The sequence below is a fragment of the Taeniopygia guttata genome, chromosome Z, assembly GCF_048771995.1.
Source record: "Taeniopygia guttata chromosome Z, bTaeGut7.mat, whole genome shotgun sequence".
In the NCBI taxonomy this organism is placed as follows: domain Eukaryota; kingdom Metazoa; phylum Chordata; class Aves; order Passeriformes; family Estrildidae; genus Taeniopygia; species Taeniopygia guttata.
In genome coordinates this window covers 22,800,898-22,817,755 of record NC_133063.1, presented here as the reverse complement: position 1 = coordinate 22,817,755, position 16,858 = coordinate 22,800,898, and the positions used below count along the sequence as shown (strand labels likewise).

The 16,858-nt window shown below is 36.9% G+C and overlaps 1 protein-coding gene across 3 annotated transcripts in view; it reads right to left on the bottom strand.

The window, feature by feature from the left end:
- The window catches only part of LOC100229949 (coiled-coil domain-containing protein 171-like), a 39,027-nt gene extending 22,562 nt beyond the window's left edge, over positions 1-16,465 (bottom strand). For 2 of the 3 annotated variants that reach the window (XM_072922378.1, XM_072922380.1), the window contains exons 1-7: positions 15,740-16,465; positions 10,356-10,494; positions 8,949-9,123; positions 6,657-6,838; positions 3,691-3,837; positions 2,415-2,507; positions 1,023-1,147 (exon numbers count right to left, since the gene is read on the bottom strand). The gene's annotated coding sequence lies outside the window, so the exon portion shown is untranslated. The remainder of the gene's footprint in view (positions 1-1,022; positions 1,148-2,414; positions 2,508-3,690; positions 3,838-6,656; positions 6,839-8,948; positions 9,124-10,355; positions 10,495-15,739) is intronic. The other variant, XM_072922379.1, reaches the window with a different exon arrangement.
- Positions 16,466-16,858: the final 393 nt, after the last annotated feature.

Genomic DNA, 16,858 nt, shown 5'->3' with positions numbered 1-16,858 from the left:
TTTAAAGCAGACTACCCAGAATGTGAATCTGTTCTTTTACTGTATCAGTCAGGAAAGCAAGAGCCTGGCATGACCAAACAGGCAGCTGATGAGGACACTACAAGGCCATAAAACAGCACAAAGGAGACAGAATCAGAGAGAGGAATCCAAGGAAGAATTTAAAAAGATTGCCTGACTATTTAGGCATGGTGTCAGAAAAGCGAAAAAGCTTGCTTAAAATTTATGTTTGCAAAGGCTGACAAAGGCTTTTCCAGCTCAAGTTTTAAGTATCTTACTAAAAAAACATCTCCATAACCATGACTCTTGAATGAGTTGCGCAGGAAACTTGCTCTTTTGTAGGAAAACCAGTTTCTTTCATTCTCCACTACTCCTTGTGTGAGTAAGTCAACACCAACACCTGTGTATACAGACCCATACAGTTCTGGGCTGAAAGGGAGGTCACCCAAGCTCTGTTACCACAGACACAGCAGACTGTGCTGGGCAGGGAACATTCCAAGAGATTTCCTCTGCTCTCACACATTTCAGTATTTTTTCCACCATTTAAAGCTTTCTACAGCCATTCAAAGTTGAAAACAAAGATTAGCCACTATAAATGATACACAGCTTCTTGACAGGAATCTTGGAGATTCAAGAGAGTCACTAAGGTGGAAAATAATGTCTTCATAATAAGAATATATCTAGAATGTAGATAGAAAAGCCATCTTTTCTAGACCTGCTGGCTATGTTTTCCTACACTCACCCCAACCACCACTGGAGGCTGGAGCCTACCATAACTACGATTTTCAAAAGTTTTAGTTTGGCAAATAGTCTGTAACAGGCCAGTTATTATCTGTACCCACTTACTATACCTTTGGTTATCGATACAGGACTGTTATTAATGGACTGCCAGGTTCTGAACCTTTTGTTTGGTTTGGCACATTGCACTAGATTTTCTGCTGACTGAAAATTGCAGGGAATGTAAACTACGAGTTGTACTCAAGTTGTCTGCTGCCATTTTGCAACACCTTTAAAAGGAAACTTACACTTTTTTTCCTCTCTCATGTGCATCTTCTGACTCTCTGAAATCTTTCCTTGCCACCCCTGAAAAAACTTCTCTCATGCCGTGCTGCTCTTCACTTAAAGCATCTTCAAGTTCTTGAATTCTCAACTACCAAGTGATAGGAAAGCAATTAAAAGAAGTTAGGAACAACTACCATGGTCTTTAGTGCTGTTCACTGTCTGTTCTGCTTTTTCCAGGTGAATATATTCTATTAATTCTATTTGGAATTAGAAAGCATTGAACACATGTAAAAGTGTATTGATACACAGAGTTCAAAACAGGCAGAAATAGATATGCTGACCAAAAGCACATTTTGTTGTCCTTTCATGGAGTTTGGATTTTGCTGTTTTCAATTATTTATACTACTGAAGTCTTCCAGGGGAATTCTATTTTTTTTTGTACATAAATAAGCAGAAAACCTTACCAGTTCTTCACCTATAAAAGATAAATCTCTAACTTCAAGGAATGTTACCCTTACAGTTCTTTGTATATTGTAAAAGTGGAGAAGGAATCAAGAAAACTGAATCATCACTACTTATTTAATCATAATTTCAGAAATCAAAGTGTTGTACTTAGAGAAGGCCAAAGGAATATAACTGACTGAAGAAGTGGCAATGCTTGCTTGTGTTCCTCAGAAAACAAGAAAAAAAAGATGATATTCCCTTTTGTTTTCTCATTTAGTTTTTCAAAAGTTCAGTATGAAGGCTTTGTTAGTCAATATGAGATCACTCAGCAATCATCTTACAGGTTTTTCACACTTGTTTTTTAAAAGAAACCCAAATCACTTTAATGGATCAAACCCTGTGTGATACAGTGTAATAACACAAGAATTTAATATTCAAGTATACATATTACATTTTTTCATGTATTCAAACTTCTCTGGTAACTGCAGATATAATGGCTTTGAAGCTAAAATGTACTCTGATTAATTACATTTGGAATTCCAGTCTCAGGATGCATTATTATCTCACATCTAGAGAAGCTGGATGTATACACTGTTTCTCCAAAATTATCTAAGTACCCATTCCAAAGATACAGGACAGGCTATTTGAATAGTTTTACTATTGTGAAACATTTTCTTTCCCCTCACTCTTTCAATACTACTTTGAATTCTCAAACGTAAGCATGTTACATTTCATTTTAATATTTATTCTGTTACATTTTATTTTAATATTTATTCTATTAAATTAATAATCCCCTGAAAAAAGGAGATATTTTTCTATTACCTTTTACAATTTTGACACTCATTGCAAAAAATCTATTCAGTATTTTTACTGGAGAAAGGAAGTCTTAGCATTTTTGGAAGACTGTACATTTACAAGTTAATCTTCTGTTTTACTGTAAACTTCTACCAAATATTTAACTAAAAGTTTACCTGCATGATTTCTGTAGTGTATTTACATTCTATATGTGCTAGTCTTGCTGCTGCAACATTTTCCTCCAGTTCCTTTATTTTCAGTGTAGCTGCCTAAAAAGACATTTTGAAAATATTTAAGTCGAGAAAGGTGATGAAATCATGCAAAGACACCTTTATTTGTTCCGTTTATTAGGTCTCCATAAACCAACCTGGGCTATCTGAACTACTTGTACTTTAGAACTGTGAAAACCCATCTCAATAAATAAAGAAAAGAAAACAATTACATGTCCAGAATATTAAAATAAAATTTTTGCTTAGTTAAAGAAATTGATGTAGGATTATGTTCTTGCTGCATTTTTTATACTCACAGATACCTAGCTCCATATAAAGGCCTGGACATGGAATTTTAATTTAAAAAATGCTTTTAGCATTTTAGCAGTAATTACAGAGTTGCTATAATAGAAATTTACATGTAATTTTAACTACACTGTTTTCTATCAAGAAGAATCTTTTCACTTAAGGCTAATGACTGATTTGAAAAGAACAATATATCCCAAAATGACTCCTGCCTCCAAGTGATACAACAAAGATCAAAAAAAAAGACATTATTATTAAAAGTCATTTAAAACACATAAAGTTACACAGATATAAGTGAAGTCATTGATTTTGGACAGCTAAAACAAAGTAGCAACTATGTGAGACTGAATCTGACTCTAAGCACTTCAGTTAGGGAAACATTAACTGGAAAATAAATAAATAAATACTTTTAAATACAAGCTGTCGGCAATAAATTTAAACTCTGTATAATCTCACACATTCACAAAAGGAAATAACTGTGAAACAGAGATCTGTGGAAGGCCTATTAAAGAGAAAGTCACAGCACAGAGCTTACCAAACCTACTCCACAACAGCATCAGCCAAAAGGCTTAAGCTTTTCCTCCTCCCAAAAGACCTATCTGCTTAACATGTTTAAATTAAAAAAAAAAAAAATAGAAACCAAAATAAAAACCAAACACAAACCCTACAGAAATACTCCCTCTATACGTCCATATTTCTAAGAGCACTTTCTCAGGGACACAAAACTCTTCCCATCTGCTGTTCAGACACCAGTCTCAGGTCAGGCTCGCAGCATTCACCTGTGAATGCGCCTTTCCTGCCAAACTGATGCTCCACGTTTTGTTAATCAAACACAAGGCACAGAAAGCCTAACTCAGAGGTTCCTACCCTCAAAAATGAAATTGCTCAGTTGCATCAGTGCTTGCTGAGGCTCCCAGCAGCAGGCAGAAAGCTTTACCTCCAGTTCTTTGATGAGCCTCTCCTGCTGTTTATCCTTGAAATGCAGGCGGTCGGCCTGGAGCCTCAGCATCTGGCTGCAGCCATGGTGCTCAACCTCCATATCCTTAAGATTCCTGAGCCTGCTTTTCAGGGCAGCATTAGTTTTCTAAAGATAAATAGGTAAATGAATAAATACATCAAGAGGTATTTTTACGAAGATAAAGCATTGCAGGAGAGAGTTTAACAGAGGAGTGGATACTGCATCCGAAGATGCTAGAACTTTAAAATCAAAGACACCAGCACAGGTCAATAGAAGTGTTTACCCAGCAGCAGACATGCTTTTAGTTTACCCCCAAGAACACTCTATTGGCCCAAAAATCACCGTCAACATGACCTTCTGTGGTAACACTAATAGAAAAGCCAGATCTCCACAGGAAATCTTCCTCTAAAAGAGTACAGCCCGTCCAATCTCTTCTGTCTGCCAACTCAGTGGCAATGATAGAAACAGGGGGCATTTGGTGAAATGGCATATGGGGACAAAAGTTCATTTTTGTTCTGATTTTAATTGCTAAAACTTCAAATCAGATGTTTTTAGAAACAGTAACTCTTACAGACTAAATAATTTTAATTTCTCCTATTCTGAAAAGGATTTTCTTCTTTCTAGAAACTAAATTACTTTAAAAACTTATGAAATATGGAGTCCTCAGTAGAATAAAATAAGCTGATCCTCACATAAATTTCTGCGTATAGAAATTGAACTAAACTACAGGTTGGAAGAATTTACTGACATTACTGGACTCTGTAGGTCTGTGAAATCACTGCTACAAAATCCTCACAGTCCATATGAATTTGGACTAAATTTAAGCTAATCCTCTAGTTTTGCATGTCCAGCAAGACAGCTTTCTTCCTTTCAGAATGCAAAATAAATAAATAAGTAAATAAATAAACCAAAACTAACAATTTCTATGGAACTATACCTGGAAAGATATAGTAATATTTCTTTAATTAGGTTTATCTTCCAGGTATTAACAAAAATGAACTGGGAAATATGAAAGAATTAACAGATAGTTTGCTGTAAAATACTACAAAAAATTTTAAAATGTTATATACTGGTAATGCAATTAACATTTGCAAACTAAAATTGTCATGAATATATCAAGCTCATTAAACAAGTCAGCATGAGCTGTAGGATTTCAGAGTTTTGAAGAATTCTGGAACTTTTTGGAGGCGTATGACTGTTTAATACTATCCCCATAGCCACCTGCAAATATTTGCTCATGGAAAACATAGCTGGTTGTTTTGGCTTTTTGTTTGGTTTTGGTTTTTTTTTTTTGGTTTTTTTTTTGGGTTTTTTTTTGGTTTTTTGGGGTTTTTTTTTGTTTTGTTTTTTAAACCATGTGTAAACCATGCAATCTCCCAAGTATTCTGAGGAAAAAAACATGAAGGGATGTGGTCTCCTGTCTAACCATGAGCTGATTCTATTGCCCTTCCCTTCAAACTCCAACCCCTCCTATTCTGGGCCAGGATACTCCCAACAGAGCTCATCGTGAATCTGTCACAAAGCAGAGAGTAACTTTCCTGCGTGTCCCAGAGACACAATTCAACACTCTGTGACTCCACTCCCATGCCTACCTCAGCATTTTCACAGCCAAGTTCAGAATTACACTTTGTGAAGTGCAGTTTTTCCAGTGAGGATTTGCTTACATGCTCAGAATCCCACTTCTCTGCATGTATTAAGACCACAATTAAATCTCCTTAGCTTTCATTTTATAGCTCAGAATAACTAAAGGAGATTTCAACCAGGCCTGTAAATACACAACACAAAAGACTGCAACTCATTCAAAGTCATAATTTATAAACCCACATGTTTCTGATGTCCATCTGACAAGTTTAAATGAATTAAGCTTTCAATGCAGTCAAGATGCAGCTTTCAATGCAATCCAGATGTAAGATTTTTTTTATTTCCCAGAATTTTGTAACTATACATGACATAACTGTAAGGTGGTGGGCGGAGGAACAGCTACAAAAGCAAAGGGGAAAAACTGAACATTTTTACTGCTGAAGGCAGGTTAGGGTCTGGCTCCTATTAGTGAATCACATTTTCCTTTCAGAGAGTTTTGAAAGTTCTGAAAGACTTCTGAGTTCAGAGACATCAAGATTCTGAATGTCTACAGCTCACGCTGACCTGTTTAACAAGCTAGATGTATTCACGGCGATCTTAGTCTACTCATGTTAATTACATTTCCTACAATTTTGTAGCTTTATTACATCTACCAAGAAAGCCTCTTCCTCTACAACCACTGGCAGAGAAGACTGCCAGGGAGCTGACAGAGAACACAATGCCCTGAGTGTACACTGCTCATTTTGTCCTTTTTCGAGGACAAACATCATTTGACAGAGCATAGCATACTTTTTCAACGTTGATCTTTTGCTGTAGCACTAAACTCTCTGAAGGCAGCTTCTACAAAACACTGTACACAGCAGAAGGCAATACCCTTCCAGAGCCTCCTCAAACCAACTCAGCCACCTACTGTTAGCCAGAACTCAGAGCTTACCCTGCTGCACCTGGCAACTTCAAAAAGAAAACTCTATCTAAAAGTAGGCTTCTTCACAGCCTGTAGCCTGCCCTACCTTTATAGGAATCAGCTTTGACAAAAACTGACTTGTGATTCTGCTTGTTTTGAGAAGGAGCTTAGGTCCTGTCCACAAGCTCCTCTGTTTTTCACTAGCACTGTGTACTGATTACTTGGGTTAGGTGCTTACCATGACAAACAGCCACAACACATTCCATCAAAGCCCTGGACCAGCGTTGCACACTAGGTGTAGCTTCATAAGGCTGTAACCTTCAGAACTATTCAGCAGTATTCAGCTATTTGGGGAATTTTTTCCCCTTAAACCAGAAAAACTCCAACCCACCACACATTTTGCACCAAAAAATTTTCAGCCAGCATCTCGTGGAACTTTCCATCTATTAATATATCACACCTGACAAGCCTTTTCTGCTTCATTTTTTTCTTTGAAAAGGAATTTCAATTCAGCAAGGTGTACTCTGTGGATGTTATCTCTCTCAACTGCCAGTCTTTGTTGCTCCTCTTCCCACTGCCTCTGGGCACTTTGAACCATTTTCTCAGCCTCTGCTGCTTTCTGTTGGTATTTGTCGTTGAGTACTGACATTTACAAAAAAAAAAAAAAAAAAAAAAAAAAAAAAAAAAAGAAAATGAAAAATAGCACTGCAAATAAGCATGTTCAGAAAGAAAAAAGGTATAATGAACCTAAGTTTGTCTGTGTATTGTGATATCCTGTGACACCCTGGAACATTAACACTTTCAGTTTCACTACAGAGCAACAATCACATTTTGTGTTCCTGTAGCATCTTTCACATAAGGACATGGAAATCCTTTGGAGATTTCTACAAATTAAAGCTCTTCTCCCTTTGGAAAGGAATAAAAATTCTACTCTTTCAAGAGAGGCCTCTATAGTATGGGGAACTTAATTGCATTTTTCTGCACCACTTGGCTAGCTTATTTCCAAATATCTACGTGAAACTTTAGTCTGTACCAATTAATTTCAAGCTCAGTTTAAGTAACAGTAAAGACAGACAGCTGCCACATGAAAAAGACTCTAGGAAAACCTAAGGCAGGTTGGGCTAATGAGCAAAGGCTTGGCTTTTCTGGGGAAATGTACTGCTGCTCAAGAGATTTAAATCCTCAGCCCAGCAACTGCCCCAAGATAGGAAAATACTGGATCTACTTCTCTGTGAAAGCTTCAATGCCAAGGAAAAGTTCTTTCCTAAAAGCAGTTTTACTAGGAACTTTGCTTCATTTCACAATCTCAGTCAAAATATTTGGTATTAACTTTTTATGTCACTGAGTACAACTAGCTATGTTGGCATTTATGTGATCACCACTTTCTAATAGATTTTTATTTCAAATTCATCCCATTCTTCTGAAATTTCTTCCTAGCTGGAGAAGGGTGAAACAACCAGAAGACGCGTGGTGGGAAAACACAGAGAATTAGTGGACACAATGATGGGGAACACCTGTCAGATGTCAGGAAGTCAAGCCTCAAGAAGAACAGCAGAAAAACAGTTTGGAGAAAATACTAAAGACAGGGCACAAGTCAGGTGCTCTGTCCAAGAATTTAAGTTGAGATTGTATGAAAAACAACACATGAGGTGAGCAAGGCTCCAAGAGACAAGGAAGAAGAAGCATAACTTAAAAACTGAAAAAGAAATGAGAAGCAACACCACGACTATTTGGCTTCCTTGATATTTGTCACGATAAAAAAAAAACAAAACAAAACAACAGAGGAAAAAACCCAACAAAGAACAAAACAAACAAAAACTCCAACCAAACAAAAAAAGTTTGAGAAATTTAAACTAACCAAGATTTTTGTAATTTGTGTGTTCTCCAGATGAATGAAAACACAGATTTCTTATTATCTTTAAAAAATCTGGCAGTATAAGTGCACTTGGAAGTTTCAGAGTCTCCTTCCGTCCTTGCAAGGTTACAAACTCCAGGAGTGCTCCAGCCTTTTCAGTGAACACCAAAGGTTCACAAATACATCTCCTGTATTAAATTTTAGGAGTCCTATACTTACTTAGGTAACAAAAAAATGCACCTCCCCAGCTTTTAAGTGTGAGAAACATCTCTCTGTTTGAGAAAGAACAAGAAACTTTGAGTTTCTGAATGCAAAACTAATAGGGGGAAAATATGTACGTAAAACCCCTCCTTTCCACATACTACTGTCATAACACATGTTACTTGTATAAAAATAAAACCAAAGATGACATGAAGAGGCCAGATATGAGCAATGAAAAGCTAGAAATATCTGAAAAGGTGGAAGAAAAAAGCAGCACAATGAGAACTCCTGGGGGTGAAGGAAAAAGTTTGTGGAAAGAGTGTAAACATACAAAAAGAATTCGATTTTTTTTTTTCCCTGAAATGTAGAAGGAAGAACTGCTGGCATAGTGATAAGCAGGTAGTGGAGAGGGACACCTTAATTACAATTCTGTACATACTGAGGGAAGGAATAACAGAAGGTAAGGAGCAAGAGGAAAAAAAAAGGGATTGATAGGTTTAGCAGGTTATATTTAATTCACATGAGACAGCAAGGGCTTTGTAAACTCTTATGAACTTACAGAAGCCGATGTGTAAGACATGGGAAAATAAGAGACTTTCAAAAAAGGCTGTAACTGTAAAACCTTGTGAAATCACTGCTTGTTTTCATGACTTGGGACCGATGTAGCCTCTGGTCTACAATTTTTTTTTTTATTACCTTGAAGTTCCAAAACTTTGTTCTTTACATCCCACAGCTCATCCTCTGCAGAAGACATCTGTATATGAGCCTCTTTGCTAGAAAATAACATTTCACTCTCCAGATGCTGATGAAGAGCTTCTCCTCTCTCAAGTTCCAACCTTAATTTCATTATTTCTTGTTCATAGTGAGACATCTAGAAAATAAATATTTCAGAAATTGCATTCACAGCTGCCATCCCTTTCCATCTGAATTTGAAATACAGTCTTGAAACTGCACATTATAGATACTTTTTTTTTTTTAATGCAAACTGGACCTGTTCCTAGATCACTTTCATGTACCCTTAAACATACCTCCCTGTTTTTCCAAACACAATCAGCCTTAAGAAAATAAACACCACAATTATACTCCACAGGCAATTTTCTGGTAACTGCATTTAATGAAAAGCAATTGTGTTGGGATATTAGATTATCAGGCACCCAGTAACTCACTATGTAAGCACAAACTTCAGTTCAATGGTGTTCAGCAGTCATAACAGCAGTTAATAGCAGAATGCTATTAAACACAACAAAGAGAACAAAGAAAAGGCTTCAAACTGGCTCTTATCTGGTGTAAGAAAGATAGTTCAGTCACTGCTGCCAAAAACTGGACCCAGGAAAACACGTTCAAGCCATTTGAATGCAAGAAGGTGGAAAGTAAAAAATGCACTTCAGAATCTCTACAAAGCAGCAGCGTCCTTATTAAAAGGAGCTCCGTTCATGGGAAATAACTGAAGCCCATTACAAAGGTTTTCCCTGATGTTCTTGTGGCAAACTAGTACCTAAATGAAGTAGCAGGGAAAAAATACTTCATTAAAGTTTTCTCTATTTTTAATTTTATTACTGCTCTAAGTAACAATTCTGCTCTTAGGAGTTTGTTAGGGGCAACTGATGTGGGTGCTTATTCATCTGTTTCCTACTAAATACAGCCAATAAACCAAGTTTGTTGTTCCCTATCCTTTTATTTAGTGATTACACAGTGACTTGCTCCTGTCGTGCTTCCACTGCTCCATCAGTGGTGGGGTTATTCTGTAAAATGGATCCCTGGAATTACTGGCACTAAAACACTCAAACAAAACACATCTTACATTAAGAATTCCAAAACTGGGGGTGCAAAATGTTCTTCTGCATGACTTTGCTGCTCTGTACTGCTCCAGTTTCTTACACACACCTTCAACTATTAGCAATGACACTAAAAGTGATATCAGCTCCTGTGGACAGGCGTGAGATGTCTGTACAGTGCTATTTTGTTATTTTCCAACTACTGAATGTGATTTTGAGTCACCTGATGAGAGGATTATTTCAAAGAAACAAATTGCATTTAAGGAAAAAAATTGTGTTTATTCCAATGGTAAAATAAAGCAAACAAACAAACAAACAAAGTCCTTACCTCTTGATTGCGTTGATTGTGTAATTCCAAATTTCTTTTCTCCAGCCTATGGAGGTTTCTTCTCAGATCTTCAACAGTGTCCATTTCTATTTGATTTCTATCCTGAGGCAACGGGAACTCTTCTATATCACTATCTGAGCTGAAAAATGTGTTTTGAAAGAAGCTTGAGCATTCATTTGAAGTTGTAATACTTCTTTACCTCAATTACCCAATCAGGGTCCAGAGTTTTAAACCTTCACACAAGTAAAATTATTTTGTGCAGTTTTCACTTTACTATTGCTCTTTGAAGAAAGGATTATATAGAATTGCTTATTTTGCAAGATATGAGAGGTGTGGCAGCAGGAACTTAAAAGAGAGATTCACTTTGGATTAACAAAATTGATTTAAGCATAACATATTCATTATTATTTTTCAGTATCTTTGTTTCCGATAATGAACTTCCATCAGTTTTGATAATTACCTTCCAGGAGGCTTAAAAACATAATTCCAATTATGCAAATTAAAACAACTGGAAAGCTTTTTTTCTCATTTTTTAACGTTAGTTACTGTCTCAAAACCATGTCTGTCATGAAACAAATGCAGAGATGTGGGGAAAATACCTCTTTTTACGCACTTTGTCTTCAGAGATCCATACATTCAAACTACAGGCATGCAAACGATCACAAACACCACACAAATTGAAGGTTTAGTCCTCCAAACTACCCTGTTTTATCATAATTTCCACTACTATTGCAGTTAAAACAAAATCTACTTGGTAATTAGCAGAATCAGCCCTCAAACACCACAAACAATAACAAAAGAGTAAAAATCAATTTTATATATAAACAGTGAAAAATGTATACTAAGAATATATACATTTATATAGATACACTCACACATAAATATGTATATATACATATACATATAAATAGGTATATTTTTAAAAGTATTTATTTACCAGTTAAGTAATTTTAAGTGAAATGATTATAACTTGAAACTGGAAAACTTTTAAGTTATTTCAGTTCTTGAAAATCAGTGTTCACATTATTTGATATGTTTGTTTTCACATTATTTTAGGTATGTAAGACTGCAATAATTATTTTCTCTAGACAAAAGTGCAAGAGCTTATGGGCAATAAATGTGAAACACAGTGATAAAAGAAACATGACCAAATTAAGCACTAAACTGGTATCCTATAATACAGAAATAGAAATACTAAAATACTATACCTTTGTCTATATGGAGTATTTTTTACAGAAATAACACTTTAATGGCATTTAATTAATAGCTCTTTTTAAATAAAAAGTGACCACTTTACCCTAGATTTGTGTATAGGTACAATTAACATTTTTCATGACCAAAAATTTACCCAATGATATATGTCTTCTCATGGGTATTTTTGGGGGTTGGTTGTTTTTTTTTTTTTTTTTTTTTTGGTTTTTTGGGGTTTTTTTTTGATTGGCCAAAGAGACACAAATGTCATCTACAAGGGGATCAGTAACTTAGATTAAATCTTGTCTTTGAAGACATTACTACTATTAAAGAATGAAGTTTCCATTTTTTGAGCTGCAGACCATAAATATTTTATAATTGAATAAATGCTAAGTGTATTTCCATTTAAACAGAAGACAGACTTCATCTGTCAGATGAGAACAGCTATATGTGATCAGAAATTGTTCCACAAGGTGCCGTGTTCTTAACAATTTTATGTATTTAATAAATGTAGGAGATAATAATCTTTGAAACCTGCATGCACTGCAAGAAAACCACAAGCTCCTTATTGGTTTTCAGTACTTATTACCAGAGCCATACTCAGAGCAAGCAACATGACTCAAAGAGCAAGAGACGAGAAACAATTAAAATCACTTTTTTAAATGCAATTCAGCTACTGCAAGAAGAAGATTTGGAAATAAGTGGAACCTGAACAGCCAGAGCATCTCTAAGCTAAATAAAATACTGTTTGTGGGCATCATGTAATAGTGTTGAGTGACCCTTTTTTTCTCTCTTTCTGGGGAAAACGCAGAAGAAATAAGGGCAAGTAATTTTATTTCGAGATGATAAATGAAGTATCAATCTCAGCTGAAAATAGATAAAAGCCAGACAGCACCAAGGGGGAAAAATGAAACCCAAAGTGAAAACTGGGGAAGACTTGGTCCAAGAAACAAGGGTTATGGAAAGGGACCATTTATTTGGTCTGGAGGCAGCGGGGAAGTCATTTGCCTTCTTTAAACTTGGTGAGATTCAATATTACTTTCATGGAGACCACACAGAATGAAAGCAAGAGGATAACCACTTTTTGTAAAAAAACTTTAAGGCTTTATTTAAATTACATTGGTTTTCATGGCAGTCAGAATTAAAGAAATCTGTTTCTTTCAGCTGTCCTATGAAATATCCAACAAAAAATCATAATGGAAAGACACATTAAAACTTACTCTTAGGATAAACTAACTATGCAATTAACTATTCTGTTTAACTGAATCTGTGGGGGGGCTGTGGGGAGAATAATAAAACCAAAACCATACCATGCACAAGTTATATGACACCGCAAGCATTAGCAAATTAAGGATGCTATGGAAATGAAAAATGTGTATTAGAGCGCTAAAACAGTGAACATAATACTAAGTACTGGCAAAAAAAGCATTAGACACCTTTTGAAGTGGCGTATGCATAGCTTCTGGAGTGACAATGCAATTGATGGAAACTTAAAAAAAAAATATCCGAAAGCCCTATTTTTTTTAATCTTAGTATAGAACTAAAAAAAAAAAAAACCCAAACCAACAGAGACAAACAAATTAATGAAAAAACCCCCAGCCAACCTGTGTCAGAACTGTTGAGCTATTACTTATGTTACCCCTTTCATTTTGGTTGTCTAATTACACATTTTCAAATAACATAGAAACTAGCCTGAAGAATTTTTTTTTCCGTGATACTTTATTTAATTGTCACAGCATGGCCAGCAAGTGCAGGACTTTATGAAAGCTTCCTCCTACCACTTCTAGGAGATTTTTCCTTCCACCTTCATATAACAGCTGGAAGTGCTACAACCATAAGGCTCTCAGAAGATTCAAAGACAAAACCACACAAACTCCCTGGAATGTTTCAAAGTATGCACAATTTGCAGTCTAACAAAATTCAGAAAATGGTTTTTACATCCATTTTCGTATCTTAGTAGTTCATCAACCCTTGGTTTTGAGCTAAAATATTTAATAAGACACCATTTTTATTTAGACACCATTTTTAGCAGGACTTTAAGAATCTTCAATAAAGCATATGAGCAGGTGAAATAGCTCTTGAGTTCTACACTGCAAGAAGGTATTTTGTAGCTCAAAACCAAAATTCTCAGTCTTCACTTCACAAGTCTGTTGGTTACAGTCAGCACTGACCATTGCAGAAAAGCAGCTTTTCACTAGCTTCAATTCCACTGCTGGCAAAAAATGCAGAGTAATTTTGCAATCGAGAGTAATGTTCTTTTACTTACTACCCAGCAGTGTAATTTTGCTTAACTTCTGCAGTTCAGGGAGCAGACTGCAGTCTGATTTTCTGACCAAAGTCTGTATTTGTGGAATTTTGCTGTTCCCATATAACTGGCAGTTTTTTACAGATTAAGAGAGAAATAGTTTGTGTGCCAAAGATCAAACTCTTCTCAAGTTATAAAACCCAGGGGTCATGGTAAGACTTACAGCCAATCTCTACCACTTTAATTAATGTGGAAAACCCTCCTGTGCCTCCTGGGCAGTGTTCCTGCATGCTTGGTAGAAACTACCTCTACCTCCTGATGACTCTATGACAGCTTGCATGTATCACACCATATCTGCTTCTTCCTCAGCCCTAATTGCTTCATTTCAGGCATCTAGAAAATAAATGAGCCACAAAAGCAGGAATTAAACTGCTACACTTAAAAATCCAGAACTGGACCTCACTGATTAGCTTCCCTGGAAGTGATGTTGTCTGAAGGGGGTGAACTCATGGTGTCCAAACTGCAGTTTTTTAAGTCTATAAACTGTGGAGAATTAAGAACATAGTTAGCTATACATTCTTGTACTAGATAAGCTTCAAAGATTAGCCTCTTCTATATCATAAAACCATCAAGACCACTAGCAGAGACATGCTTTACTTTATTTGTCAACCTACTAAAATACTGATTTTTTTAACCACTCATACTATCATGTCACGTGAACCATTACCACAACTGCAATCTGACATCAGCTTTAGAAAACAGAATTGTACTGCTAGTCCTCTAAGCCTGAATATTGTAGAGAAATAAATGAATATATATATAGCAGAATATCCACTCTCAGAGTTTTCAGAACACCAATAAAAAAATGTTATGTTTGCATAGATGGAGCTACAATCTCCTAAACAGATTACAAACTCTGCTTCTCTTCCAAACAATTCTAAGGGAGATAAGCAAAGGTACTATAATTTTTGAAGTAGATCAAATGTCCAAGGTTACCTGCCTAATAGAACACTTGCTATGTTAAAGGCTGCTAAGTCTTTCACAAATTGCACAGAATTCTTGCATTAAGATGTAGCCCTAAGAAGTAAGAAATTAGTTTTTCATAACAACATTCTTTTTATTATTGCAACTTACACCTAAATCTCATAAGGCTTAAAAAATTGTAGTTTCATAATGCTTATCAAGAGTTAAGATCAAAACAATCAAAAAACAAATCAATCAAACACAATCAAAATGTCAAAATGTTTTCTGTCACATCCACATCATTCTGAGGTTTTAAAACTTCTTTAAATTACTCTGAAGTTGCATAGTGGAAAAGAAAAAAATAATTCTGAAGAATGTCACCTGGGAATGCTAAAGATTTTGAATATGCACTATTCCTCTGTTAAAATACCTATCAATAGCTTACTAGCACACAAAGGGATAAATTCAAAAAGCATGGTATTTCACTTAGGGCAAAAAAACATTGCAGTGCCATGGAGCAGCTTGTAGGAGCTCCATAAGTAAACAAAACAGAAGAGGAAGTTTTTGCTTGGGGAATTATGTTTGATGTGTCATTAAAAGCTTGTGTCAGTTTCTTCTGGCAAACTTCCGAATATATGCCAAACACTTCAGAACAGGCCCCTGATTTAGATATGAGGGAGAAATTCACCACAGTGAGGGTGGTGAGACCCTGGCACAGGGTGCCCAGAGAAGCTGTGGTTGCCCCATCCCTGGGAGTGTCCAAGATCAGGCTGGACAGGGCTTGGAGCAGCAACCTGGGACAGTGGAAGGTGTCCCTGCCCATGGCAGGGGGTGGAACAAGACGACATTTGAAGGTCCCACGACATTTGAAGGTGACAGAGGCCACTCAAGAAAAAAATCTAACCGCGATCTTAAGGGGCTCTAACTTAAAACAGGCAAAGCCCGGAGCGAGTAACAAATCCGCAGTGAAGCTGCAAAAACTCACCGGAAAGTCTGCAGCGGATTTCTGGAGCTATCCCGACGATGCTCGTGCTCCAGCATGACGAGGTGGCACCGCCGCAGGAATTCCAGTGCTGGGAGCAGCCGGGAGCCCAGACGGGAATTCCGCGGCTGCCAGGGATGCGCACGGCGATGTCACAGCGCCCCGAACCGAGCGCGGCGCTCCGCCGGGGCTCCGCCGCTCTCTCCCGCCTCCCAGACATCTTGAAAGGCTTAAGGGCTCCCGACGGTAAAATACAACCGCAGGAAATTAAAGACCGACTGACACCAGAGCCAGGCTGAGACGTGCGTGTCCTCAGGGCAGCGCCCAGGTTGCGGAGAGGAACAAACAGCCGGGAAGTTTTGAATGTCTGTGGACAGAATTCAAAGCGGGGACCACAGCAGCGCATCTGCGGCCACGAGGAGGGAGTTAGGGCTAGGGAAAGGTTCTCGTGAAACCTCTCAAGCCGAGAGATTTCGAGCCCCAAGTGTAAGCATGTGTGTCAAACAACAAGCGAATAAAACCCACCTACAGTACCCTGGGAAAGCGCTCTCTCCTTCTCAAGCGCTGCTGTACTTTCTGTGGCTCCGTTTTTAAAGTTCTCCTTAAATTCTCTCTCTGCACACTTAGCATACAGATGATTTAACTTTTGCTGGCACCAGCACGGTATCCTGAGCTTCTTTCAGCTTTTGTCTTAAAGCACACATCCATCAGGATACCTGGGATATATCATTCAAGACTGGAGGTTTTAATTGCAAGAGAAAAAGACTCCACAACATTCCACACTCTCTGGGATAAGTCTCAAAATTTCGTTTCTCCTTTGTGACCTGATCTCTGTAAATGGCTTTCAGCCGCAGTTTTGTTAATTCTGTGTCATGTAGTTATTAAATATATTGAGTCAAACAAAATAAGGGGGGGATGGAGGGTGTGTTGTGCGTTGCTTCATTTCTTCATTATTGTTTCCAAGAGATTTTAGTGCACAAGATTGTGCTTGTAAAACAAATAAAATAAAGTAGACAGTAAGGCAACAAACTAACTCCACGGACAAATCAGTGTCACAGGAAAATTAAGTTTAAATTTGCATATCTGAAATAAAGATTGAGTTATAAAATGCAGACTTTCTCA